The sequence below is a fragment of the Cryptotermes secundus genome, unplaced genomic scaffold, assembly GCF_002891405.2.
Source record: "Cryptotermes secundus unplaced genomic scaffold, Csec_1.0 scaffold164, whole genome shotgun sequence".
NCBI lineage: Eukaryota > Metazoa > Arthropoda > Insecta > Blattodea > Kalotermitidae > Cryptotermes > Cryptotermes secundus.
This window is the reverse complement of record NW_019729209.1, coordinates 523,633-533,905: the sequence shown is the minus strand read 5'-3', so window position 1 is coordinate 533,905 and position 10,273 is coordinate 523,633. Positions and strand designations below refer to the sequence as shown.

Here is a 10,273-nt window from a genome sequence, read left to right as displayed (position 1 = left end):
AAGGACAATTATGACATGGCGAGCGAGTATTTCGTACTTCAATTTTATGGCTTTCCGTCACTCACAAGTTAGTTTGATGTTACGTACATTATTAACATTACAGAATCCACATATTCCTGCCAGTTTTAATATGTATTTTGTAATCAACAAGTGTGTAACACCGGTCAAAGTTTGACACTTCTCTGGCCATTATCTCCGTAACCGTTCAACTTTGGACATAGGTGTTTTGGGTTGTATCGGCATACTTTAACATAAGGAACACCCTCCCGAAGTTTGGTCCATTCCTCCTGGGACACCCTGTATAAGGTGCACGGTTAAGAACATGTGCTTAACATATGAAAAACTCCTGTGAATAATTCCAGATGCATTCAAATTACTTTCAGAAATCAACATATTTGTGTCCTGTACATGTGTTAAACACTATTAGTTCCTTCCTCAACAAAACACTACATCTGGTCATCATTCACATCCTCGGCGCTCAAACGCATTCACATTTTCTTGCTTAAGATTACAGTCTATTGGCATACATCACTGTGTATTCTGGTAGATGGGTATGAACAGCTTTGAAGAACTAGCAGCTTCCATCACAAGTGCTTCTTTTGCCTATCTATCTTCCAGACTACATGGCACCATATCCCACAGGACTGTAATCTTAACATTCACTGAAGTCAGAACCTCAAATATCAGATTTTCTGCCTGTCTTCTAATACCATCTGACAGAGAGTTATGTGACTGCATCTGTAAAGGTAGATAAGGTAAAGCTATGCCTGTAACAGGATGTGAAGGCCCATAGGGCTGTGAGATATTGAGGTTCCCATATTTTCTAGATAATTGCCTCACAGATGGTGGTGAGGTTGTCAGCCTTATGTGTTGGATGCCCTTCAACCCCCAGGAAGATTCGTGGTACTCATTTCTGTTAGAGGCTGAGTCAACCCCAAGGCCATAGTATGGCTGGAAGGATTAGGTCAATTGAAGAATCCAATGACCTCATCGGGATTCTAATACGCAACCTTCTGGCTTGTAGCATAGTGCCTCAACCAACTACGCTACCATGTGCCCTGACCACTTCTCTACTGGACATTATATGTGAATAGAGTTTCTTTCATGTATTTCTTCCAGGTACATATAATATAACACAGCTATTCTTTTATTATGGATAATGTGAAAATTCAAGACAAGATTTCATAGTAGATCAGAGAAATAACTTCCATCCACTGTCATACAAGCGTCACATCTGTCAAACTGTTAATTATCACAATCTGGCACCCATTTTTCAGGACTAACATCACATACTGGGTATTTTACACACATCCATTCTCTGCATGCTGAGTTTCTCAATATAAGCTGCCATGTCACTAGCAGTATATGTTGGATGGACTATCATCCACTAAGTGTGGATACAAGGATACTTGCAACCCTGTTATCAAAGAGCCTATTGCTAGCATTTCCAGATATCCAAAATATTGTTGTTTCTTTCTTTGTTTATTTAACTCTTGAACAAGAGTTCTGGTGTAGAGAGTACGGAATTTTTACTAATTAACTGTGGCAACAGTTCCATAAGCCTCACATCTCTGCTTTTAGTATTCCTTTAATATGTTTCTGAGCCCTGTCTGAGGCAGACCCTTAACTTTCACAAACTCCAATTCACTAACATACTTAGAACTCTGGTCCTAATTCAAATAGAGATACCATGCTACATAATCACAATAACTAACTAACAAGCTTCATCGAGTTGAGCCCTTCTTGAGAAGCCACTAGTTGTGTAGCTGCTCAACAACTTCCCAACATTTTATGGAACTCGAAGATTCATTACCATGTTCACAAGAGCATTCCACCTGTCCCTGTCCTCAGCCAGATCAATCCACTCCACAGTGCCCCATCCTATATCTCTAAGAGCCATTTTAATATTATTCACCCACCTACATCTTGGTTTTCCTAGTGGTCTCTTACCTTCTGGCCTTCCCACCAATATCATATATGCATTCCTCTTCGCCTCCATTCATGCTACATGTCCTGCACATCTCAAACTTCTTGAATTGGTAATTCTAATTACACTTGGCAAAGCGTAAATTTATGAAGCTGCTCATTATGCAGTTCTCTCCAGCCTCCTGACACGTCATCTGTCTTCGGCCCAAATATTCTTCTCAGCACCCTGTCCTCAAACACCCTCAGTATACGTTCCACACACAATGTCAGAAACCAAGTTTCACGCCCATACAAAACCACAGGCAAAATTATAGTTCTGTATATTCTAATTTTTACGTTTTTAGACAGCAGACGAGAAGATAAAATGGTCTGGAGTGAATGATAGCAAGCATTACCTGAATTCAATCTCCTCTTATTTCCTCCTGAATAAAATTTTTCAAATGATCTGTTAGCTATTTTCATGTCATGATTTTGCCCTGCATTCTGGTAACAAGACAGTAACATGTACTTAGTGTTCTCTGTGTTTACTTCTAGACCAACCTCCTTACTACCATAAATTAAAATTTATGTGTTTTTCTTTATGGTATCTATGTTATCTTCCAGTAGATTCACATGACCAACACAGACCAGCAGCTGATTTGTCCCATTTAATTTCAGTCCCACATGGTTTTCCTGGGCCATCCTAATGGCATATTCTAAAGCAATGTTGAAAAGTAGTTGTGATAAAGCACTTCCTTCGTTTAGACCATTCTGGATATGAAAATTATCAGACAAATGTTTGCCTGTATAGACTTTATTATATGTTTCATTTAAGCAAACTTTAATCAGCCTACCTAGTTTCATCGGTACCCCAAACTCTATCTGAATATTGAATGTTGTACAATGCTTCCTTCCTCCTAACTGAATCATAGTATCTCTTGAAGTCTATGAATAGCTGATGTACTGTCTCACTGTACACCAATTTTTTTCTCCAGAATCCGAGAACTGCAAGAAAATCTGATCAGTAGTTGATCTGTTACATCAAAACCGACACTGATGATCCCCAGTAATTTAATCTATATAAGGACTTAAACATGTCACTTCCAAACTATAGTGAGTTGACATGGAATGACCCAAAATTAGATCTCACATACTTATGATTTAATTTCCTTTAAAAATTTCATACAGTACTGTATGAGACAACACACTGTTCCACTTCACACAGAAAAAAAAATCTAGTGCTCTCTAAAAAATATATGATATAACGTTCATTCTTCTTACACATCCTCAACAACTAATATCATGTCAATTAAATTGAATTCATGTTGGTAAAAAAAGCTTTTGAATAACTGAAGCAACATTAAGGTGACAAAAAGGAGAAAGCAAAACAAAAATATACTTCTGGTCATGACACAGACATAAAACTCATAAAATTCCTGTTCAAAATTGACTTAACGTAATAATTTAATGAAATGATAAATGAAACCCAGACAAACATAAATAAACCCAGAAAGCACATAGGTATGTTTTAACTTGGAAATGTAGTTTTAAAAAACAACTGCAAGTATTTACACTGGCAATAAACTGCCTACCTGACATTTATACACCATCCCTAAGTACATACATTAAAACTGCCATTACATGAACCAGGTAAGCTTTACATAAACTTAAACAGACTAATCTCAAGCATTCACAACAAATTAATATGAAGGGCATAGATTCCCACAGCAGCATGCATTCCTATTACATCAAAGTACCTACTTTGAAAGCATAAAAGCTATTCCAGCACCAATAACCCAACTGCAACAATGCAGCTCATAAACAATTTGAAGAGACTATGAAGGGTACAAAATATAATACCATTTGAAAAGCTTTGTATATTTTCCATATCCCTCATAATTAAAAGGCAGGCACAAGGTAGCATAGTTGGTTGAAGCACTATGCTACAAACCGGAAGGTTGTGGGTTAAGAGTCCTGATGAGGTGGATTTTTTTTTAATTTACATAATCCTTCCAACCACACTATTTCCTTGGTGTCAACTCAGCCTCTAACAGAAATGAGTACCAGGAACCTTCCTGGGGTTAAAGGGCGGCCAGCATGTAAGGCTGACAACCTTACCACTATCTGAATTGGCTGTCAAAAGAAAAGGTGGGAGCCTCAACCTGTCACAACCTTATGGGCCTTCACAGCCTGTTACAAGGATAGCTTTATCTTTTACCTTTACCTCATAATTACAAGTCCTGTGTTCTTTCCTTTTAAAATTACTGTATTAAGCTTGAATCAAAATATTTCATTTATCAAGGAAATAGAAGGGGCAGTATGAAATTTTGAGCAAAAGCAAATATCAACTAAGATAAAGGATGAGGAAGAAAATGGAACACAATAGAAATAAGAACCAAATCATAAAAATGAAAGTAAAACAGTTAAATTATCAATAATTTATATACAGAACTACATATTGGTTAAGAATTTAGATAGTGTATTAGATATCAAGATTCCAATTCAGTTTCAATAACATTCAACCTTAGTAATTTTTGGTCAGAAACCGTGATATCTTGTGACAACCAATCCAAAACCATTGCACAAGTTCTAACTTGTTACCGCAAAGTATCTGCAATAGAGCTTAAGTGTTAAAATTCACTGCAGTCCTACTACCGCCACCGCACTCCCGATAAATGGTACATTGCTATTACAATTCACTACATCACGAAATGTGATAAGAGTTCATTTAATTTACCTGTTATCGACTGTCCTACGATAATTAATTAGTCTTTCATAACACTCTCACTACACTACACCAACTTCCTCGCCACCACTGCACGGATCTTCACAAGTTCAAGCGCAATCTGTTATTTACTTCTGGAACCACAACAAACAAAAACAAAAATATAACAGGTGAGGCTATCGACCCTATTGGCAACTATAGACTGTAATTAGTCGACAACATGGAATGATTCGTACCGATTCGTACTATCGATAACGTATTGTTACCATCGATTAAATCTCGAGTAGTTAGATTCGAGCGATTCGAGGTTCTCACAGCGGTATATTTTTTTTTCTATTGCTAGTGAGGGTTTAAGTCCCGTGTATTTACTGCGACCACTTCTGGTCCATTGTACCAGCCCCAGATGATAGGTGAGGGTGATTGTGGAACAATTGGTGGAATGAAAATTGGCAAGGGAAACCGAAGTACTCGGAGAAAACCTGCCACATCGCCACATTGTCCACCACAAATCCCACTTGACCAGACCCGGGCCGCCGCGGTGGGAAGCCAGCGACTAACCGCTTGAGCTATGGCGCTCTCACAGCGGTAAATATGAAGATGTCATTCCGCGTGTTCTTGTGGTAGTTTATCGACGTTTCAGAGGAACGCTCTGCCTGCATTATCAGGATCGACGAGTAAGACAAGCAAGCAACAACCAAGAAACAAGATGCTGGCTTGTCTCACTCATCGTTCCTGAAGATGGAGGCAATATGTTCCTTCAGAACGACAGTAAGCTTCTACCAAACTACACGGCGTCATATTCCAAACGATACCAATTGCTGACACCGAGAACAAATCTAGAATGGATTAAGGATGTTTGAGAACAGAGTACTGAGGAGATTACTGAAATATTCGCAGAGTACTGTGATTGCTCAGCTTATTCCGGGACCTTGAAGATGGAATCAGTATGTTCCTCCAAAACCTCTAGAAGATTACACAACATCACATTTCAGAAAACAGTACTCTCTTTGTCACTGATGCAAGACTAAGGCAAGTGTATTTTTTAGGTATTTATACCTTTATCAATACAGAAATTGGATTAACATAGTGAAATCTGAGGTTCCCACAGACTGAACAAGTTATTCTAGAGGCGCTCATTTGAAATCTTGGCCAGGACACTGGCTATCCTGACTGAGGTTTTCCATGGTTGTTCTCAGCCCCTCCAGGTAAATGCCAGGATAGTACTACCTCTATTAGACCACCACTTCCTACCAAATCATCCAACCATTAGATGCCACATAGTCTAGTTACCTGACAACAGTGTTAAATTATAGACAAAAATGATGTTCTCATGGCATTATCTATGAAGAGTCTGCATGTCAGGAAAAATCAATGGTTGCTAATTATTGTTTTTGTTGTTGTTGTCTACCTTCCATTCCATAACATAGGATTCAAATAGGCCTCTTGTTTTTTATGAAACTGTAGCACATTACCTTGAAACCCCAAAAATAAGAGATTAAAATGAGGACTGAGGTTTTCAAGGTAGTGAATATGAAGACTGCTCTCTTCTGCAGTGAGATGCTGGATACCACATAATCTGGTAGTTCTGGAGTTTCAGAGAAACTTGTCCCCATCTTCAGGTGTTCTACCCTCAAGGTGGAGGCAAAAGTTTCCTCCGAAGTGTTGGTACATATTTACCAGACTGCATGGAATTGCATCTGAGAAAAATATGGTCTTAAAGATCTCAGTACACCTTCCATACATTATGACATTTGTGACAGATTTTATTTCTAAATATCTGTCCTAATTACCAAAAATACTCACTGACAGGTTCACATCATGAGGTAGTACAGGGAATGTGAGGAAAATCTCTTCGATCCTTTAACCTCAGCTCTAATGAGTGGTGGGTTGTTAGTTTTATCAATCAGTCACTTTACTGCTTCCTGTATGAAATAGGCTGAGAAGGCCCAAGAGCCATTTAGACATCATGAGGTTCTATTCTTTTAACCTTTAACATCTGAAGTGCCCCGTTTGGGGCAGTGGTGAGTATGGTCGTCGTGGCCAAAGTACCCTGTTTTGGCCAGTCGGGCATTTAAACTCCGCTAGTGGAAGCACATGCACAGTTCTAAATATTTATTTTTAAATGTAGTAATTACCAGACAGACTTGAATGAAACCCTAATATAGGAATTAAAATGATACCTAAGTGAACAACAACAAAAAAATAGTATACGTATGAGTTATCCACGAGCCAGTACTTTTATTGCAGATTAATGTGTTAAAAATATATAGTAAAATTCGATGTACATACCTTTTTTGTTGTTATCTGCTTGATGTATATATAGGCTGAAATGAAACTACAGTATTCGATTTCACTATGAACGCACAGAAAACAGATCACACTCTATCTCAGCCATGATGCAACTGTCTGTTCACCACCATCGAAAGAGCAATAATCCCTTGCAACTATAACGGAAGGTCTTAGTCCTGAAGAATAGACCCCTCTAGCATTCTCTTGAATAGCCATGCCTTCATTCTTCTGTCCTTTAGTCAAAAGATTCGAAAATCCAAAGAGTGTAAGCAGTGCTAGCAGAAGACCAAATGATTTTATTGCTTCCATCTGTTTTATGACACCAGTGACTGCTGAAACTTGTCAAGTGTTACAAACAGAATTGAATTTATATTGCAGAACAACTCTGTGAAGAACTGGGAAACCATTTTTGCAGTACGCATCCAAAAAAAAAATTGAAAATAGAGTATAAATCTTTGTAGAAAATTTTTCAAATCTTCCGTTGTAATGTGCAACACTATGTTCTTTGCTGATACAAGCAAAGTTAATTCCATCCATTTATCATAAAAATTGAGTTAGATACAGCATTTTTAAACACAATGCTTAAAATTATTTAAGTGCCCTAACAGGAACGGACATTTAAACGCGCACCAGCAGCAGGCCAGCTCAAGCTCACCACCATTTAAGAAGTCTGGCGTTTAAAGGTTAAAGTACACTTATGTATGACTTTGTTCAACTTGAGTTTTCACAGCAGTGACTATGAAGGACACTGTTTTCTAGAATATATATTGCTGTATTGATATCTTCCTTGGCTTACTCTGAAGATGAAAGCAATAGTTACATTTCTTTATGGCCAAAGTTCTCACACATCAGTCACCTCTCCTTGCCAGGGTTTTTGGGACTAAATTAAGGATTGGGCACTAATGAAAGTTCTATTCTCATAATTTTAATTAAAGGTAGGAAAATGAAATATGAGTAGAATTGAATGGACTAGGGAGCTGGAGAAAATGAGACATTCAAGGTTGATTACAGCCAAAAAGCAGAGTCAATGGATGGAAGTCAATTTATTCACCAGTAGAAGGTATCAGGAAGGCACTGAAGCTGAAATACATCAAGACACACAACACAATGCAGTATTACATCCACACACTATTAGCAGTTAAGTCCAGAACTTTGTAATTAAAACCATTTCTGCTTATAAATATTACCCAGTTGAGATATTAAATGATGTAAGTCACTCTAGTTGGTGATTTAGAACATGTTAATCAAATTAAACTTTGAGAAAGTATTTTGGTGACAAGGTGTGACACATGTCTGCTCTGGTCCAAAATATGATGCTACGTAATTTTCAATTTAGTTTGCATTTCAAAATGCAGCGCTACTAATTCAAATGCCCTGTTTAAGGAACTGACATTATTTGATAGGTGAGATTCGTACAAGGAAACTACATCATAATTTCCATAATATAAACTCTGTTGGCTGTCACAATGATCTTTTGAACAGGTGTAAATTGTGCAGCTTGAAGGCCCATTGGGTTGTGAGATGTTGAGGATCCCACATTACCTAGACAATCGGCTTAAAGATGGTGGTAAGGTTGTCAGCCTTAGGCGCCGGCCATGCTTTATTCCCCAGGAAAATTATTTAATTAATTCCTGATACTCATTTCTGTTAGAGGCTTAAGAGTTAAAAAATTAATGGCTTCACATATCTGCCAAAGTGGCAGCAGGCTTGCACCTCAGAAATCAAAAAACCAAAAACACTGTAATGCCTTATTGTCATTATAAGACAATGTACATAATACATTACAAAGTTTACAATTATGATGTAATGATTGGCTGAAATCATATAAAAAATATAAATTTGTAAACCAGTATAATAAATAATTATAAATAAATGTCTAATAATTAATTTAACCAATAATAATTCACTTTATTAAAATGCTCCAGAAAATCGGCAACAGAACGTTCCTCCAAAATGCAGGATGACTTTCACTGGACTATACAGTGTTATATCTGAGGATACAGAACACTTCACATTGTCATGTGCTAGTGACTAGATATAGTGTTTGGATAGATAACTGGATTCACAGAACAATTATAACTCCTAAATACATGTAACTATGATAAATGATATGAACTCCGTCCCAAGTGCAAACAATATATTATATGTCCTTGATCTTGCTCTCCTTTACACTACATGTTTCGGCCTCAACCGGCCATCATCAGGTGTATACACTCGCGTTGCTGTTACACTGCACTTAGTTTAAAATTTAACATTTAAAAACACATTGTTCTTTCGTTGTTATTATCAACATCTACTTCGCTGATATCTGTCTGGTTTATAGATTATTTTTGTTACACACGTTAGCACTTATAAAATCGTTAGTTCTAATTTTAAATTCCCTTAAAATTTTTCTCTAAATTTTAAAATTTTAAATTGTCAGGGTTACTTGCCCTATGTCTATAGTGCTGCAGCGGCTAGTTCTTGTTTCCAGCACTGTACAGGTGTTATTTTGTGTAGTCTCCCTGTGTGTGTGCCGCTGCTATTCTTTACTACGTGTGCTATAAACCAGACAGATATCAACGAAGTAGATGTTGATAATAACAACGAAAAGAACAATGAGTTTTTAAATGTTAAATTTTAAACTAAGTGCAGTGTAACAGCAATGTGAGTGTATACACCTGATGATGGCCGGTTGAGGCCGAAACATGTAGTGTAAAGGAGAGCAAGATCAAGGACATATAATATATTGTTTGCACTTGGGATGGAGTTCATAACATTTATCATATGGAGTGCAACAGGATACTTAAATATAATACATGTAACTATAACAGTTTAATGAATCGACACACTCCATAAATAACTGCTCTCAAACATTAAGGCTTCTGTGTCTTCAACAGGCACTATCAGATGGCAAGTATCTTATGACTCTCAACTGCAACTCATTGTAGCCATAATTGTCTACTCTGGTCAATTGCTTCCCACAGGCCCTTTTTTTTCTTGGCTGACCTTTATCATGGCCTTTGTGTTTTCTCTGCAGGTCTTCATCACCTCTTGAAATCCTCTCATTACAACCAGTATGCATTCTAGAATATGTTCCATTTTTGTAGCATGATGATATAACTATGCAATGCAGTCTTCAGTCCAATAATTCAATTAACCCAATTTATCCCACTTCTGACACCAGTTGTCACGATTTAGTGTTGAGACATGGGGTTTGGATTGCTAATTGGATTTATTAAATACTTATTTATAACTTATTACTCTAAATAATTATAATGCTACCTTCAACCTACCACTTAACACTGAACACACTAAGTCTCCATCTTCTGTAGTCATTGCTTGGTTAGTCTTTACTAGGCGTTGCTACATTAT

General features: G+C 37.3%; 1 protein-coding gene across 1 annotated transcript in view; it reads right to left on the bottom strand.

Moving 5' to 3' along the window:
* LOC111865374 (ligand of Numb protein X 2) overlaps nt 1-4,704 on the bottom strand; it is a 597,517-nt gene extending 592,813 nt beyond the window's left edge. The window contains exon 1 of the mRNA XM_023853347.2: nt 4,643-4,704. The gene's annotated coding sequence lies outside the window, so the exon portion shown is untranslated. The remainder of the gene's footprint in view (nt 1-4,642) is intronic.
* Between the last annotated feature and the right edge of the window lie 5,569 nt (nt 4,705-10,273).